The sequence below is a fragment of the Tachypleus tridentatus genome, chromosome 10, assembly GCF_004210375.1.
Source record: "Tachypleus tridentatus isolate NWPU-2018 chromosome 10, ASM421037v1, whole genome shotgun sequence".
NCBI lineage: Eukaryota > Metazoa > Arthropoda > Merostomata > Xiphosura > Limulidae > Tachypleus > Tachypleus tridentatus.
This window is the reverse complement of record NC_134834.1, coordinates 31,558,639-31,577,489: the sequence shown is the minus strand read 5'-3', so window position 1 is coordinate 31,577,489 and position 18,851 is coordinate 31,558,639.

Sequence of the window (18,851 nt, the reverse complement as noted above, 5' to 3'; positions counted from 1 at the left end):
AATATTGGCAATTGGTAAAGTATCTTTACTGATACACAAAAAAGTTTATTTTATAAAGCTGGTCTGTTTCAGAATTTTTGCTTGAAGCTTATAAAAGTCTTTCTGGCCCAGCATGGCTAGGTGGTTAAGGGCGCTCGACTTATAATCTGAGGGTCGCAGTTTAGAATCCCCGTCGCACCAAACATACTTGCTCTTTCAGCTGTGGGGATCGTTATAATGTTCGGTCAATCCCACTATTTGTTGGTAAAAGAGTAGCCTAAGAGTTGGCGGTGGGTCATGATGACTAGCTGCCTTCTCTGTAGTTTTAGGGTCGGCTAGCGCAGATAGCTCTCGTGTGGCTTTGCGCGAAATTCAAGACAAACAAAAGTATTTCTAAGTAGATGTTCCAAGTTTTGAATTTATAGATAAAAGAGAAGGCAGCTAGCTTCACAATGTTATTCTTCATTATTTCTTGGGATATTCGCCAGGAGCGCTAGTATAGACTGAAAAGGACAGGTAATTTTTATTGAAGGTCCAGAGAAGTTTGTTCTAAAGTTGGTTTTGGGATTTTAAAAGTAAATTATAAAAACCTGTCTGTTTTGGGAACATTTGTTATGGTTATTTCCGATGTTATTTAATACAGATTTATATAACACGAACTACACAAAATATCTCTGACCGAATAGTGGGATTTGACAGTCACTCTTATAGTGCCCTCACGGCTTTAAGGTGTGGGGTGAGTTTTTGTGGCAACGGATTACGAACCATGAATTATCGGCTCATTGGTTAGCGTGCCGAACAGTGGAGATCAGGTTTCATAGTTTGCGTCTTGTCACCGTTAAAAATATTGCACTTAAACGCTATAGATGCGTTATAAGAGTGACAGTGAGATCCTACCTACTCTTGGGACTGATTAAAGTTGACCACCTGCCTCCCCTCTAGTGTATGGCTTCAATATTAGGAACACTATTGTTGGTTGTTAAACACAAAACTACACAAATGGCTATCTATGCGCTGAATACTATAGCATTGAACGTGAGTAGCCTTCATGTGACTTCACACGAAATCCAACAAACGATGTATTTTCAGCAAGAATCTAGTCAGTTCGTATTTCTTTGTTGTAACAGCAAACAACAACCGTGTTATTGCATAAGTTACAAATTAAAGAAAAACCAAGCATGGAAAGTTGTTACTTTTTTTTTTCGGATTAAAGAGGGCAGGTGACTGAGCTTATGTTGTGACGTCATATTGTAGGGAAAGCAAATGAGAAAGTTTTTCAAAAGAACGTCTAAATTTTTGTTCACAGGAATAAAACTGTATCACTTTTACAATACAAATCCCCATTTGTGGTTAACAAAGTCATGATCATAAGTTTTGTGTTTAGAGCTTTCTTAGTTGAACGTGCTCTATTCTTTCAAAAGCTTCGCCTTTCGCAATTTTCCAAAGAACACTTATAACATGGATCGGTACAAGCAACAGTCTATCCATACAATTTTAAACAGAATTCACTCACATGGCAGAAAGAACTCTTGTTTCAAGAGCGACTGTTTATCAATCGTTTCTTCGAATTTCAAACTATTATTATATAGGCGTAATAAACTAGAATGTGTATTTATTTGAAGAAACGTGACATCTAATCAGTATAACTGCTGTTATCTTATTCGTTATTTTCTGTAGCAATTCTGCAACTGATATAAACTTCCTTTTGTTCAGTACGATTTGACTTAGTGGCTGATTGTATTGGTTCCGTTTCATTGGTGGTTTGTGATGCTAATATTTCATCTACTTGTAGTTGAAGTGTTTCCAATTAAACTTATGGCAACATGAACTATTTAAAGTAATACTTGTGTTCGATAACACAAGTTTTCCAAAAAATGCCCAAAGTCGTGATTAAGGGTTTAATGGAAGTTCATACATGTTGATGACGTAAACTTGCACATTTTTTTGGCGTTTCCATGGCTCAAACAGTTTGAAACATCCTGAAGTCGACCACAGAGGAAATGCTAGTAATTTACCTAATATAATACTGTTTTAGAACCCTTACACCCTGTAAGAAATATTGGGTCCTATAACAGAAAGATTCAAAAAACATTTTATATTCCTTGAAACTTTTGTCAAAGCATAGATGGAGTTCAGAGTAGAGATGCAATTTGTCTCAAAACATATTCCAGTTTTGCGAGAAAGGTTTTAATTTAAAAAAAAAATCTTATTAGAAAAACGTTTACGTAGAGCTGGGATTATAATTATTAATTTCAGTATTTAAACTGTTAGAACATAGAATTCTATAAGCGACATACAGTGGACTGAAACTGGAATTAAACTTTTTGGGCCCACATGATGACCGTGACGACAACATACATAACGCAATAATAAAACAGTTGACACTAATCATTGTTTATATGTAGCATATTGTTTGTTTGTTTATTTTGAATTTCGTGCAAAGCTACACGAGGGCTATCTGCGCTAGCCGTCCATAATTTAGCAATGTAAGACTAGAGGGAAGACAGCTAGTCATCGCCACCCACCGTCAACTTTTGGACTACTCTTTTACCAACGATTAGTGGGATTGACCGTCACATTATAACGCCCCCACAGCTGAAAGGGCGAACATGTTCGGTGTGACGGAGATTCGAGCCCGCGACCCTCAGATTGTGAGTCGAGTTTTTTACGCCTATATTGTACACATAAAATGTTGTTGATAAAAAAAAAATAATTAACGTCTCTGTTTATTGTGCAGATTGAGCTGTTTGTGTTATTTTTAACATTGGAACAGTGAAAAGTAATGGTACCTAGTGGTATAAGATAAAAGTTCATCTACAAACACAGCTTCAGGTTACTTTTGAAACAAATTATTTGAATGAAACTTTTGTCCTCCACTTCCGAAATGTTTTTCTAAAGGCTAGATAATTACAAATCGTTACATATCAGGTTCATCAATAAAGCCAACTAAAATCATAAAGCACCAGCTATTAAAGCATGGTAATGAACATAACACCATTCACACCTAGGTGCTGAATTGTTTTATAACTGAATTTTTTAACTCATGTTGGAAAATTACGAGTGTTGTGTAAGACGCGTAATGTAGCTAAATTAATATGCTGAATTCTACACGGACTTTTTTATCTATGTCTTCAGTGTACTAATCATAAATCTATAAAGACTTCTCTTTGTATAACTTTCTTTTGTTTCGTAATAAATTTTGGAAAGTTAATAACATGCTATTGTAACTTTATTTACGACTATTCTGTAATGTTCATCGCCCTTTTGGATTGATGCGAATATTTTGCTAAAGGTAAACGTACTATATGATATTTGAAGAACGGTTAACTTGGGTAGCCGACCTCTCTGTCAAAACCCGATAAAGTACGCGATAGAATGTTATTTGTTTGTTGAATTAATAACACTGCTTTACCTTTTAAAAGAAAGACTGGAATGAGAATACTGTAATCAGAGCCAATATTCTACAAAGGTCAAACTTTGGTTTCAAGCTGAACTCTAATTATTTATATACAAGTTGAATGACGCTCATTTGACGGGAACTATTGAGTCATTTTTCTTCTCAAAATTATATCCCAAAATCAGCGTTTTATGAACACTTTTTTCTAAAAGCTAATTACATTCTAGTAACAACATAGGTACAGTTTACGTTTTCTTGTAGCAAAGCCACATCGGGTTATCTGTTGAGCCCACCGAGAGAAATCGAACCCCTGATTTTAGCGTTCTAAATCCATACATACCGCTGTACTAACGGAGGGCTTGTATGTACAGAGAATGGGTATCTTTTTTCTAATACTTCACGAAATTTTATGTATATTTGGCCATCGCTTTTAGGTATTGCTTGGTTAGAATATTGACTTCTGTATATATTTGTGTTCAAATTTTCTTCTTTATAAAACGTTATATATACGAAAATCATTATATACGCAAAAAACTGATTTCCAAAGATATATTCCTACTTCGTCAACTTATGACCACTCAAATTATTAATAGTGATGGTAAAGACAGTAAATTTGATTAAGTTTCAAGGTCTTCTCTTTGGGCTATCTTTTTGGTTTTGTTAGCCTGCTGAGCTGAAGAAGCGCGCTTGAAAATTAGGGTATTTTCAAAATTGAAATATACTGCGGGTAAACATGTGGGTTATTTATAGAATCGTAGCCGAGGTTTTCGATTAGACAAATTTTGTGATGCTGCGTCAGTGTGTCTCCTTGACAAACAATCAAACATAATAGGGAAATTCAACAAATGCTTATGATTTTTATGCGCCAGCAATATTAAATGTGAGACGCATGTATACTCGATTCGATTTTATTACTTATCATGATCTCTACCAATCTACACTCAAATTTTATTATATTCCAAAAGTGGAGGACTATCTGTTATATATATACGGAACTGGAAGAATTTTAAAAAGACAAACATGTTTATTGCGGCAGAAAGTGCCGTCGTTTCGTGTAAATTGTGGATCGATCGGTACCGCAACGGTCGAGATATCAGCTTGATAGATAGACGGCGTTTCTTCTTATATACCAGATATAAGTGTGTGCAAATAAGTGAAGGAAGTCAATATAAACAACCCAGGACGTGATCTCAGTTTCCTCATAGCCAGATACGTCCATAGTAGGGATAAATATTTATTTTAATACCTTTCTTTGGACAAACAGACTAAATTAATAAAAAAATAACCAGTATAAAAACTCAATAAAAGTGCAAGTAAGAATAGTTAAATTCTTTATTTATACATACTGCAGTGGGCATAATACTGACACTACAGGATATAAAAATTCATTCAGAATTCACTGTCGCTTTGTTTATTTGTTTGTTTTTGAAATTCGCGCAAAGCTACTCGAGGGTTATCTGCGCTAACCGTCCGTAATTTAGTAGTGCAAGACTAGAAGGAAGGCGGCTAGTCATCACCACCTGTAACTCTTGGGTTACTCTTTTACCAACGAATAGTGGGATTGACCGTGACATTACAACACTCCCACGACTGAAAGGACAAGCATGTTTGGTGTGACGGGGATTCGAACCGTCGACCCTCGGAATCCGAGTTGAGTGCCTTAACCACAGGGCCATACGTGGCCCTTCACTGTCTCTCCGTTTACGGCCCGGCATGGCCTAGCGCGTAAGGCGTGCGACTCGTAATCCGAGGGTCGCGGGTTCGAGCCCGCGTCGCGCTAAACATGCTCGCCCTCCCAGCCGTGGGGGTGTATAATGTGGCGGTCAATCCCACTATTCGTTGGTAAAAGAGTAGCCCAAGAGTTGGCGGTGGGTGGTGATGACTAGCTGCCTTCCCTCTAGTCTTACACTGCTAAATTAGGGACGGCTAGCACAGATAGCCCTCGAGTAGCTTTGTGCGAAATTCCAAAAAAAACAAACAAACTCTCCGTTTACGATGATTATTATTTTTATTTAGTTTTTGTTTTGATTAGTGCCAGGTATGGCCAAGTGATTACTGAATTGAGAATGTGAATCCAAGTATTAATAATTTGCGACTCGTTGTAAAAAGATGTTTCACACTTTAAGAATGATAGTCAAATGATTCTATCGATGTTTTTAATGCTTTAATTCATATTGTTTGCTAGGACTGACATGGCCAGGTGTGTTAAGACATTCGATTCGTAATCTGAGTGTCGCGGGTTCGAATCACCGTCGCACCAAACATGCTCGTCCTTTCAGCCGTGGGAGCGTTATGAGTGACGGTCAACCCCACTATTCGTTGGTAAAAGAGTAGCCCAAAAGTTGGCGGTGGGTGATGATGACTACGTGCCTGCCCTCTAGTCTTACACTGCTAAATTAGGGACGGCTAGCGCAGATAGCCTTCGTGTAGCTTTGCGCGAAATTCAGAAACAAACAAACAAACAAAAATTGTTTGCTACGGTGCATTTTGTAAAGCCTAGAAATTCCGTTTGTCTAGGTTGAACATAACATCACAATTTTTTTCAGGATTTGTTAAACAAATGTAACTTAATAAGAGGATATTTCACAAGTAAGTTACTCTTAAGCATCACTTGAGAGTTAGAGCTATCACCATTAGTTCGCGAAACTATATACACTGTAAAACATTCTCTTGAAGAAACAAAACACTTTCCTTTCATCAAGCACAATAGATTATCTTTACCAAATACTCAGGAAAAACCGGTCTAGAAATGGAAACCCTCTTCAACAATACATTCGACCAGAAGACAACTGTAGCTAGCTCAAGGTAGGATGGTGAGGAAACAATTATAAAGTTTTCTACCAACAAGACACAACTATTTAAACTTAATACAAACTGCTAATCTCAGTTTGTGGTTCTCAGATGTTTCTTCCTATACTTTTCCAGGTCCACTTTTGATATCTACATTTTATAAATATATATACTGCAATCCAGGACATACAACAAATTATATATTGTTTTTCATCAATTTCTTTATAATGTCTACTGTATCATGAAGTGTTTTCAGCTGCAATTTTTTGGCATATCTCGAAGATCTACAAATCCAGGCCTTTTGTAGAACGCGAAACCGTGACAAGCAGTACTGTAAGCTGAGAATGTAGCTCTGATTACATGAAGCGGATGTACTACAGAATATTAACTACCCAAGAAGCTCTACCAATGTAGAAATTCTAAAACATGACAGAAGCATCGTTGATAGGCCAAGAATATAGTAAACACTTGAACGTTCTTGATTAAATGAAAAATCTGCCTTTTGAACAAGTAATTAGCCTACATTTTGATTCTCTAATCACTGGATCACCAGTAGGGTTTTCCACTTCAACCACAGCATAAAAGCATCATGTTATTAATGATAAAGAAGGAGGTGGACTTCATACTGAGGAAAAAAGTCCACACACATTAGCGTGATAAATACTGATTTATTTGTTAATGCCTAGACACTTATACAATTAGATGTTTCAAACAGTTGGATGAATATGGGTTACGCAAGTGTGAAAAGGTTTAATAGAGTTTTTACAGACGCAACCTTTCATGAAATATGTATTGATAGGTCACAGAAGTTTGTACCCTTTTATTCTGAGGCCTATTTGTGGGTTGATATAATATATTCCTTTGCATTAGCTAAGATCTGTTTAGGATAGATATAATATATTCCTCTGCATTAGCTGAGACCTATTTACGGATGGATCTACTATATTCCTTTGCTAACGCCTATTTTACAGTTAGATATAATATATTTCTTTACATTAGCTGAGACCTATTTAAGGATAGATATAATATATTTCTTTACATTAGCTGAGGCCTATTTAAGGATAGATATAATATATTTCTTTACATTAGCAAAAATCCTCTTACGTATGAAAGTAATATATTACTTTAGTTGTTACCTATTCACAGGTAGACATAATATATTCCTTTGCATAACAAAGACAACATAATCTTTAAACGATATGTGATATTCATGTCTTAAGGAAAACATTTTTGAAACGAAAAAAAATTTAAAAGTCATTTTGAAGCTGTGATTATTCATGAATTTATTTTTAGTAGTTTTATGAACTCTCCCTTGGTATACCAAGTTTTACTGTGAATGATGAAATGAAACTTGGAAGTGTTTCAAGGATTCAGAAGAAAAGGGGTAGCAGTGTTATCAAGTGGTACAGTGCTAGATTCTATAATACCATAATTCTTTTAAAAATTCATCAGACAGTGTAGCATTACAATTAGAACAATGAACTCATATTTTAGACCTAATTATACTTTTTCAATAAAAAAATATATTCGTAGCACTAATTATTTGGGAATGCTTACATTAGTTCTAAATTAAATACACGCAACTCAACTCCCTTTAAAATAAGCAATAAAGAAAGAAAAAAACAACATATAAAATTATTAACACTAAAAATAATTTTGAAAACGCACACCTCAACAATTTACCATATTTCTAAGTATCAACCGTTTTGTCACTTATTATGCTTTGCACTCTTTCCATCTTGTCAACACGAATAATAAAAAAAAAAAACCTTCGTTGTATATTATGTAAATAATAAACATTTTAAAATATGTACATCTTACCCACACATTATAAATGCAAGGCGTATTTTGTTAAATATTTTAATACCATACAAGTACGTCTTAATAAGCATGGCATAAAACGTTTTTCCCATTTTAAAGCTTTGACACTTCCTCTTGCTAGGGCCTGGCATGGCCAAGCGCGTAAGGCGTGTGACTCGTAATCCGAGGATCGCGGGTTCGCGCCTGCGTCGCGCTAAACATGCTTGCCCTCCCAGCCGTGAGGGCGTATAATGTGACGGTCAATTCCACTATTCGTTGGTAAAAGAGTAGCCCAAGAGTTGGCGGTGGGTGGTGATGACTAGCTGCCTTCCCTCTAGTCTTACACTGCTAAATTAAGAACAGCTAGCACAGATAGCCCTCGAGTAGCTTTGTGCGAAATTCCAAAAACAAAAACAAAAAATCCACTTGATAGATACCTGATTTCTGTTCCTGGGCAGTTTGAGAGAAATCCACCACATGATCACATACAGGCAGATATAACTCGAATAATATACGTCAAGTTTCTGACACGTTTTACGAGGTAGACTTCCAAACTCTGTATTACAGGTATTAACATTTCCCATAATACTGTTTTCTTCGTTCTGGATGGATCATAATAAATTTACCTACGTTGTCAAGCAAAAATGATAAAACTGTCTGAAACTCCTTCGTGTAAAATATAGAATTTTTTGTTTTGGAACGGTATATTTGAATACATAAATTGATATGTTATACATTACAGACCCGCTAATTTGCATAGGGTAATTCTTGAATGTTCGTATACTAATTAACTTTCAATCTGCATAAAGGCTTAATTTTCTATATCAATATAAAATATTTAATCACTATTTATTTATCCTAAACATCACAACGCAAATAGTCCTCATGTAGCTTTGCGCGTAATTAGAGAAACAAATAAACCTACTCATATCGGTACACTGATTTAAGTTACAAAATTTATAGTCCTGAAATAGTTTATATTATGTCACTTTATATGCAAAATTTTCAATTCGTACACAAGTATTATACGTGTCACATAAACTAAGTGTAGTGGAGTCCAGTATTGCCTTTGTCATTTACTCGTGCGATTATACGTACCGTGTTTCTCCGAAAATAAGACAGGGCTTATATTAATTTTCACTCCAAAATATGACACTAGGGCTTATTTTCGGGGGATGTCTTATTTTGATATATTAAAAAAAAAGAAGTTACAAAGTAAAACTATTAAACTAAACATTTAAAATAAACTATTATTAAACTATTAAACTACTTAATGATTAATACTTAAAGAAACTAATTAACTAACTATTAAACTAATTAACAAATTAATTTTTTTTATTTCTTTCCTCTTCCTGCCACTCTTAACTAGGGCTTATTTTAAGGGTAGGGCTTATATTAAAACTATCCCCAAAAATCACACTAGGATTTATTTTATGGGTAGGTCTTATTATCGGAGAAACACGGTAGTAGCAAAATCTCCGACCTACAGGTGGCTGCTTGTGTTAGAAATTACTAATCGTAGTGTTCATGACTCACTGAAAACAAATTTTAAAAGTGAACATTTTGTAAAGAAGAATTTTTCTGGAAATACTGCACGGGAAGAGTGTTCGGGCTGAGCTGATTGTAATTTTTTTATATTAACAATAACCTTTTATTGAAGAAATAGTTTTTTTTGTTAAGAACTACATTTTTAGTACTACATTACCAAATTATATTAATAAAGATATAATCAAATACTCACGTACAGTCCTAGTGAATGTCATGTTGTATTTTTATATGTTCTATTATAAAGAAATGATTGTTACCCATATCGTATTTACTTTTATAATCGTCTGAATCCTTAATACCCAAAATATGATCTTTTTCTAATGAATTTTTGTTTTAATTGATATTCAACAGATGACGTCACATTCCACTTATTATTTCGATCACGTAAATAGGTACACATATGCACGCTACGTCCATTACAGTGAGATAGTTCTTTAACCTACAAATTACGCAGACGAGTATGTTTGTATTATTCTAAACCGTTCAAACTCAAGATATTTTCACGTCCAAACGAAAAACAAGTGGTAATGTAACATTAGGTTTATCATAGCTTATATAATACAGGTTTTATTGATACGTCTGAATTCATTATATAATTATCATATCAAAACTAAATACTGTAACGCTGATATTATATGCTAAACCATTGAATTATTGTACAACAAAATACACTGAAGTGAATCTGAAACTGAGTTAAAAATGAATATCGGAACTTACCATTTTAATGTTTTGTCATAGCATCTGATAGGATATCATAACTTTTATGTTTTTTCTGTATATAATTTCGATTTACCTATGCATGTATCAAGCACAGTCTTAATTTATACTAAACCGTCCGTATGTAAAAAGAGAAAAATGCAAACAGCGATAGATGTGATATATATTGTGGGGACTGGAGAGAGATTCATTCAAAAAATTCTAATTTCCCGAGAATACAAAGGTTAGTTTACACTAATATATTTCTGCTTAAGGGCAGGGCTTTGTAATTAGGTCCCAAAAGTGCTCAACCATGAAGTATTTTATTTTATATTTACAAATCCAGCAAGAAACGTGGCATCTATATACATTGAGTTCTGCTTCAATTCGTTTCCATTAGAGCTACTGAATAGTCGTTTACAACACCCATTTCTATGTTTAGTGCCAAACCCAACAGGAGACGGTGAAATTCAATAGACTGTCTGTGCCCTGTCCACCACGGGTATCGAAACTCAGTTTCTAGTGTTGTACGTTCGCAGACACACCGCTGTGACACTTGAGGGGGGGATAAATTTGTTGTTATGTTGATGGAGACAATAGTGTAAGTGATATTTTGTATTTTTGTGTTATAATTATCTCCTAACGTTAACTGCGGACTTCCCACTGTCGTTTGTGTCATTGGTTAACGTCATTCGAAAAGACAATGCTTTAGGCGTATATACTTTAATCTAAATGATATACAGAATAACAAAAACGCTGAGATATCTTACCAATAGTATGACAACACATATAACTGATAAGTGATGCTGTATGTATATTTATTCGCTTGTTTTCTAAAATATAATATTTGAAGCATTTGGACTCTCATCTGAGACAAGTCACTCGATACCTTCATTAAATCTGTGTTATTATACTTAGCTGGAACAAAATAAATTTCTATTAGAGCTTATTAACTACAGGATAAAATTAGACCTAAGGACATGTATACAGTCGTAGTGCCTATTTTCCATATGAGAAAAAAAATTATAATTTGAATGGTTTATGATAGTAGGAAAAATAGACCTTACATAGCTTGTAAGTTGAACTTTTACACATTTAAAGACAAACGTAATTCTTGAGATCAGACTACACTACCTTACACTTGATAAAGGTTGGACATATTACTTATCAAGCCGGCCCGGCATACCCATGTGGTTAAAGCATTCGATTCATAATCCGAAGGGCGCGGGTTTACATCCCCCTCACGCCAAACATGCTTGCCCTTTCAGCCGTGGAGGCGTTATAATATGACCGTCAATCCCACTATTCGTTGGTAAAAGAGTAGCCCAACAGTTGGCGGTGGTGACTAGCTGCCTTTCCTCTAGTGTTACCCTGTTAAATGAGAGACGGCTAACGCATGTAGCCCTCGTATAGCTTTGCGCGAAATTCAAAAACAAACAATACTTATCAAGCCACACGGAACAGTTTTGTTTTTGAGATTACGTAGATTCTGATTTAAACTAGTGTATAGATATGATGCGTAGGGCAGCTTGTTTGTTTTGAATTTCGCGCAAAGCTACACGAGGGATATCTGTGCTAGCCGTCCCTAATTTACCAGTGAAAGACCAAAGGGGAGAAAGCTAGTCATCACTACCCACTGCCAACTCTTGAGCTACTCCTTTACCAATAAATAATGGAATTGATCATAACTTTATAATGTCCTCCCGGCTGAAAAGGCAAGCATGTTTAGTGAGATGGAGGTTCTAACCCGCAACCCTCAAACACCCTAACCATCTGGCCACGCCTGCGTAGAACTAACTAGAGATTAAGAATTTTAAGTTAACATAGAAAATTAGGCCTCTCTGTAGATTGTAAATTAATCACATATACGAATTTTCAATAGTATATGCAAAAATAGCCAGTCTGTAATGTATAAAATATCAGTTTTATGCATTCATATAATTAATTTATTATTGTTGTTGAAGTGAAGCTATAAAGCTGACCTTAGAGATAATGCAGAAAAATAATAGTGTGTTAATGAACTCTAACAGTATATGAGAATAACGCGACACAGCTTGACAACTAACAATACCCCTTGTGGTTGGCACGTGAACCACGTAACAAATATCCGCGCGTGCACTACAGATAAGCTCAATGCTCAACCAAAGTGACTCACCTTGGTACTGCCATCCCAACGTCGCCACTTTGTTTAGCTGTGACGTCACATAACCTCTCCGTACTCTAACGGAACTCTCCCCTTCACCCTTTGACATCTCCTTTTCATGCAATCAGAAACGTCATCCTTTGGGGCCGCGTTAGGTTGGCTAACTACTTCTTTGTCGTCAAAGCCTCTAGAACTTCCTAACTAGCCAACAGATAAAAATTACCTACTTAACCGGAGGGGCACTCAGAAGAGCGCAAACCTCCACAACCTAGCGTTCATCACATTCGGCCCTCAAAAACAAAACAAAAAAAACACACGAAAATATGTCTGTATGTTTGCCGTTATCAACAGACACGGATCAGATTGGGCAGAACAATGAGAAATAATATCCTACATAAATCTACCAAGTTTCATTAAAGTCCTATAACTTGTGACTGAGATACAGAAAGAAAATGGGGTGAAAAATAGGTTTCCATGTTAACAGGTAGTGATATTTTGGGTTCTCATGACCTTGTTGTGACCATACAAAACTAACTACTTCTAAGCTTGGTAACAGTCCAAGTGTGTACAAACGTTCGACAAAATTGATTTAGCCGCTTTCGAGAAATCTTGCTGACAAGCGCACACACACAAACAAACACATTAGGTGGTGGAGGTAGAAACCTGGAATCTGTGGAATGAAGACAACGACTCCATCACGATTCGGTTAAGGAACCAATATGAAACTAAAAACAGTTTCCACGAGAGAAGAAAGAAGGGATTTAAATTGTGAAACAACAACAAACGTTTCGCTAATGAAAATTAAGGTGAAAAGTAATGAACAACTTCTGGTGTTCACGGGTAAATTTGAAGAATCAGTCAATCTATATCGTTAAACATGTTTTAAACTAATGAATGCTACAAATAGTTCTGTCGTTTTCTTTTAAAGTACGCAAGTAAAATTAGAGGATATTTTGTTCAATTTTGAAAGATTAACAATCTATAAGGGGAAAATCAGGCAGTTTGTGAGAATATTGTACTTAATGGTTGACTTGACTGTTCATAACGTGGACAGCACAATCTACTCTTTAAGTTTCTAATATTCGGTGATTTACATTCGAAAGAAAATGTTTTTTTGTTTTTGAATTTCGCGCAAAGCAACGCGAGGGCTATCTGCGCTACCCGTCCTTAATTTAACAGCGTAAGACTAGAAGGAAGGCAGCTGGTCATCATCACCCAGCGCTAACTCTTGGGCCATTCTTTCACCAAGGAACAATGGAATTGACCGTCACTTTGTAAAGCCCCCACGGCTGAATTGATTGATTGATTGATTGATTTAGTGTTTTATGGCACAAAGCAGCGAGGCTATCTGCGCCAGACATTCGGTAAAAATGTAAAAAATAAATAAATAAATAAATGTAGTAATAGACATAAATGGAACTGAAGGTAAAACAAAAAAGTATAAAACCAATGTTGACACCTAGTCTACAATGTTAAGATAGAAGGCAGAGTATAAGAAGTTGTAAGGTATTTACTCTAGCAAAAAGGTAATGATCATAACCTGCCAGGAAGACTAACAGGTAAGTTCAAGAACCACCGTCAATCACCTGAAGTTGGCCTTTCCAGTCCTGGTTCTGGGTTATGTGTCATAGCAGCTATTATCAAAATGTAAAAGAATAGAAGTTTTAAAAGACACTCCGCAAAATCGTAATAATGAGTAGCCAAATGTCCAGTAAAAAGATAAAAGTCAAGTAAATGGAGTAAAATTTGTAGAAGTAATTGAAGATAAAAGCAAAACGGCAATTAAGACAGAAAATGGCGTAAAAACCAATGTTGACATCCAGTCAACAAAGTTGTAAAGACCCACGGCTGAAAGGCGAGCATGTTTGATGGAAACTTTGTTATTAAAGACTTTTGATTGCTGTTGTTAACCGCGGATAATCGAACACAAATTAGTATTAGAAGTGTTCTCTCTCATTCCTGATCTCATAACGAATCATCCAAAATATACATAGAATTTTATATGGTCGAAGCTAATTCATTACGAGTTTTTCTTCTTATCTAGAAACTTTTATCTCGGCCTCATTGTTGTCTGTTACCATAGTTACTCACATAAACAATTCTAGATTGATGTAACTGAGTGCACGGCATGGCCAGGTGGACAGGATAGTCAATTCTACTATTCGTTGATAAAAGAATTGGCGGTGGGTGGGGATGACTAGCTGCCTTCCCTTGAGTCTTACACCCCTAAATTAAGGATGGCTAGCGCAGAGAGCCGTTAAGTAGCTTTGCGGGAAATTCAAGAGGTAAAGAAACTTCTAACTGACAAAATATTGTACTCATAAAACAGCTAGTGCCATCTGTTAACACCTTCCAGTACGAACTCAATGCTAAACGCATGTGACAGGCACAAACGTCATACCAATTGCAATACAATCAGTGGAAACACCCGTTATTCCCACTGACTCATGTAAAAGGCCGTCCCTAATTTAGCAGTTTAAGACTAGAGGGAAGGCAGCTAGTCATGACCGCAAAAAACTCTCAGGCTACTCTTTTATCAACATATAATAGGATTGACCACACATTATAACGCCCCCACGGTGAGCATGTTTGGTGCGACGGGGATTTGAACCCGCGATCCTCGGATTACGAGTCGATTTCCTTAACCACCAGGTTATGCCGGCCAAATTTTTATTTAAAAAACCGGTGAACTGTCGTAAAAAAAAGGCACTCTACACGTTTCGATGTAGTAATGAAATGTGAAAGTCGAACGCTGTGAAACAAATAAATAAGAAATATGATCACGTAACTACTAGTCTATATTTGTTTCTTGGCATCAGTTTTTCACACTTCTTAGGATAACAACCGTCAAAACACGTAGAGTGCAGGGGTGTGCGGTAATTTGTCGTGATGGAGAAGCAATAGCATAAAAGCTGGATTATAAAATTAAAAAATATATGTTAAAGACGACCAATAAAGATAAACTTAATTACTTGTAGTCGTGAATCATATTTAAGGTGAAGTAATTTCAATTAAAGGTAAAAACAAGCCATATTCAACTTTTTACTTTATGTTACTTCCTTTCCTTTTGACTGTATAATTTTATTACATCTTCGTAGAAACTACTAGTCCTTTAGTTCCTTAAGAAGCTAAACTTGCAAGTCGTTGTGTATTGAGATGAACGCTGAACTGAGGCACTGGTAATAGTAAGAGTTAACTCGCACAAACTTGTAAATTGTTGTAGGGCTGCATCTAACTTGGTATTTCACAAACAATAAAGTAATTCATTCACTGGTTTTCCTTTCAAATCAACGTAAGCGTATAAAAACGAAAGTTCACTTTTCGAGCGACGACTATCAAAGTTCCTCAGTAATTATCTTTCAATAATATTAATGCTAATTCAGAAAACGTTTTTTTTTGTTCTCTCAGTTTGTTAGTGTCAAAAAGTTCAAGAAATGCTATGATTTTCAAGCTTTGAAACCTAATTTCAATTTGGCCGCAATTTGCATCCAGAATTTATTAAAATATCTTTCTGTGTGTTATTTTAATGTCTTTTCCGGGATAATTTCTTATTCGCTGCCCCAAACGTTTCTCTCTTTTTTCTTTTTTTAAATAGTTACCATTTCTTTTACTTCATTCATGCAACAGGAAAACTCACTATAAACTGTGAAGTAGTAAAATAAGACAATGTTAGTAATATAGACAATAAGTTACTGTCAGTTTGTTTGTTTGTTTTAGGAATTTCACGCAAAGTTACACGATTAACGAGATTCCCACTGCCCCTATCTACTACCGAGCGAAACTAGTTTCTTTGTTTGTTTTTACTTTTTTTCATTGATTAAGAGATGAACCCTCTCATAAAAGATATAGTATTTACAAATTTAAAGCTGAAAAAAAAAAACACAAGCTAAACTCGGGATCGGAGGAAAAACTTTTCATACGTGAAAAACTCATTGAACAGATTATTAAATCTTTGGTGCCTCGTCTCTACTCGTTATCCGACGGTCGCGGGTTAGAATCCCCGTCACACCAAACATGCTCGCTATTTCAGGCGGTGGGGCGTTGTAATGTTACGGTCAGTCCCATTATTCGTTGGTAAAAGAGTAGTCCAAGAGTTGACACAGGGTGGTGATTACTAGCTGCCTTCCCTCTTGACTTACACTGCTGAATTAGAGACGGCTAGAGCAGATAGCCTTCGAGTAGCTTTACGCAAAATTCTAAAAACAAAACAATCCCAAGTTTGTAATATTTTTCAAACTAAACATGTTAATGTTAGGCCACGCACTAGCCACATATTAAAGAAATGATCTTATAAACACCTTATATATTTTAATTGTAGTTTTACTATCACATCTTCCCTGTTTTATAATTATTTTGCTCAACAAACTAAATCTATATCAACCTGAACTATGAACATGGTGTAACCAGTTTAATATCCTATCATATATTACTCCTAAATACTTGACATTTTCCTATTAAATATACTCTTCAAAACAAGAAACGCAAAAGGGATATTTTTTATCTCTCAGAGTATGTGATGTTACACGTGTTAAGGCACTGATTGTCAGATCAAAATGACAATAAAAGTTGTGCACTTTGAAAACGGAGGAAAACATCGGATTTTTCGCCAAAACGCATTCGTGTCCAATAAATTTGTTTGAGAGATCTGCATGTTCTGCAAGTGCAACATGTGCAAATTCCCTATAAAAGAGACGAGTTCTCAGTTTCCATAGCTCAGTGTTAAGCCACCGACACGCAATACAGTTACGCCAAGACTGACTGAAGCACAACGCAACAACGCCATTGGTCGCTTGAAGCAGGTGAATCTCGATCAGATGTTGCCAGAGCTGTGAATGTCCACCCAAGCACCATCACAAGGCTATGGAATCGTCACCAACAACATGGATCAACTCGTGACAGTCCACGATCTGGCAGATCTCGTGTGACCACGCCCGCACAAGATCGTTATATCTGGTTACGTCACCTTCGGGATAGGACCACCACTGCGACGTCTACTGCCTCAACCATACCAGGGCTGCGTAGGATTTCCGATCAGACCGTACGCAACCGTCTACGAGATTCTTAGGCCCCATATGCAACCCATCATGGTGAACGTCAACGATGTTTTCAACATGACAACGCCCGTCCTCACACAGCCCGACTCACCACTGTCTTCTTGAGACACCACAACATCAACGTTCTTCCCTGGCCCTCCAGATCACCAGATTTAAACTCCATCGAATATCTTTGGGACGAGTTGGACCGCCGTCGCAGACTCTACCTTAACTTGCAGCAGATTTGCAGGCTGAGTGGACAGCCATTCCACAGGATGTGATTCGTCATCTCATCGCTTCCATGGGCAGGAGATGCCAAGCAGTTATTGATGCTCACGGGGGGCATACTCGTTATTGACGTTGAGTGACGTTAAACTTCACCTAGTGAGCGTGGCCTTCGCCTTTGCAGACTTTGGATGTTCAGCAGTGAATGTGCAAAGTTTCACACATGTCATACAGAACTACCCGGAATAAACTTGTTAACAATTTGTCTCATATTTTGTCTTTTGCGTTTCTTTTTTTGAAGAGTATGTTATACATTTACTTTTATCAAGATTTAAACACACCCTCCAACGCTTTAAATCATTTAAATCTAACTGTAAATTTCGAATTATTGTTTTAATCGAATGATTGGTAATCCAGAAAGTAATATCATCAACACAGTATTAATACACTACGTGGCCAAAAGTATGTGGACACTCCGCCATCACATCCGTATATGCTTGTTGAACATCTCATTCCAAAACCATGGGCATTAATATGGAGCTGGTCCTCCCTTTACTGCTATAATCCACTTTTCTGGGTAGGCTTTTCACTAGATTTTGGCACATGGATGCGGGATTCGCTCCTATTTTCACCTATAAAAGCTTTAGTAAGGTCGTGCACTGCGAGAAGGCTTGGCTCGCAGTCGGCGTTCCAATTCATTCCAGAGGTATTCGATGGAACTGAGGTTATGGCTCTGTGCAGGCCAGTCAAGTTCTTTCACACCAACCTCGGCAAATCATGTCATTATGGACCTAGCTTTATGCAAAGGGGCATTGTCATGCTAAAACAAAAAATGGCCTTCCCCAAATTGTTGCCACAAAGTTGGAATCACACAATTCTATAGAATGTCACTGTATGCTGTTGCATTAGCATTTCCCTTCACTGGAACCAAAGATCCTAGACCAAATATGACTAAAGATCCTAGACCAAATATAACTTAAGATCCTAGACCAAATATGACCAAAGATCCTAGACCAAATATGACTAAAGATCATAGACCAAATATGACCAAAGATCCTAGACCAAATATGACTAAAGATCCTAGACCAAATATGACCAAAGATCCTAGACCAAATATGACTAAATATCCTAGACCAAATATGACTAAAGATCCTAGACCAAATATGACCAAAGATCCTAGACCAAATATGGCCAAAGATCCTAGACCAAATATAACTAAAGATCCTAGACCAAATATGAC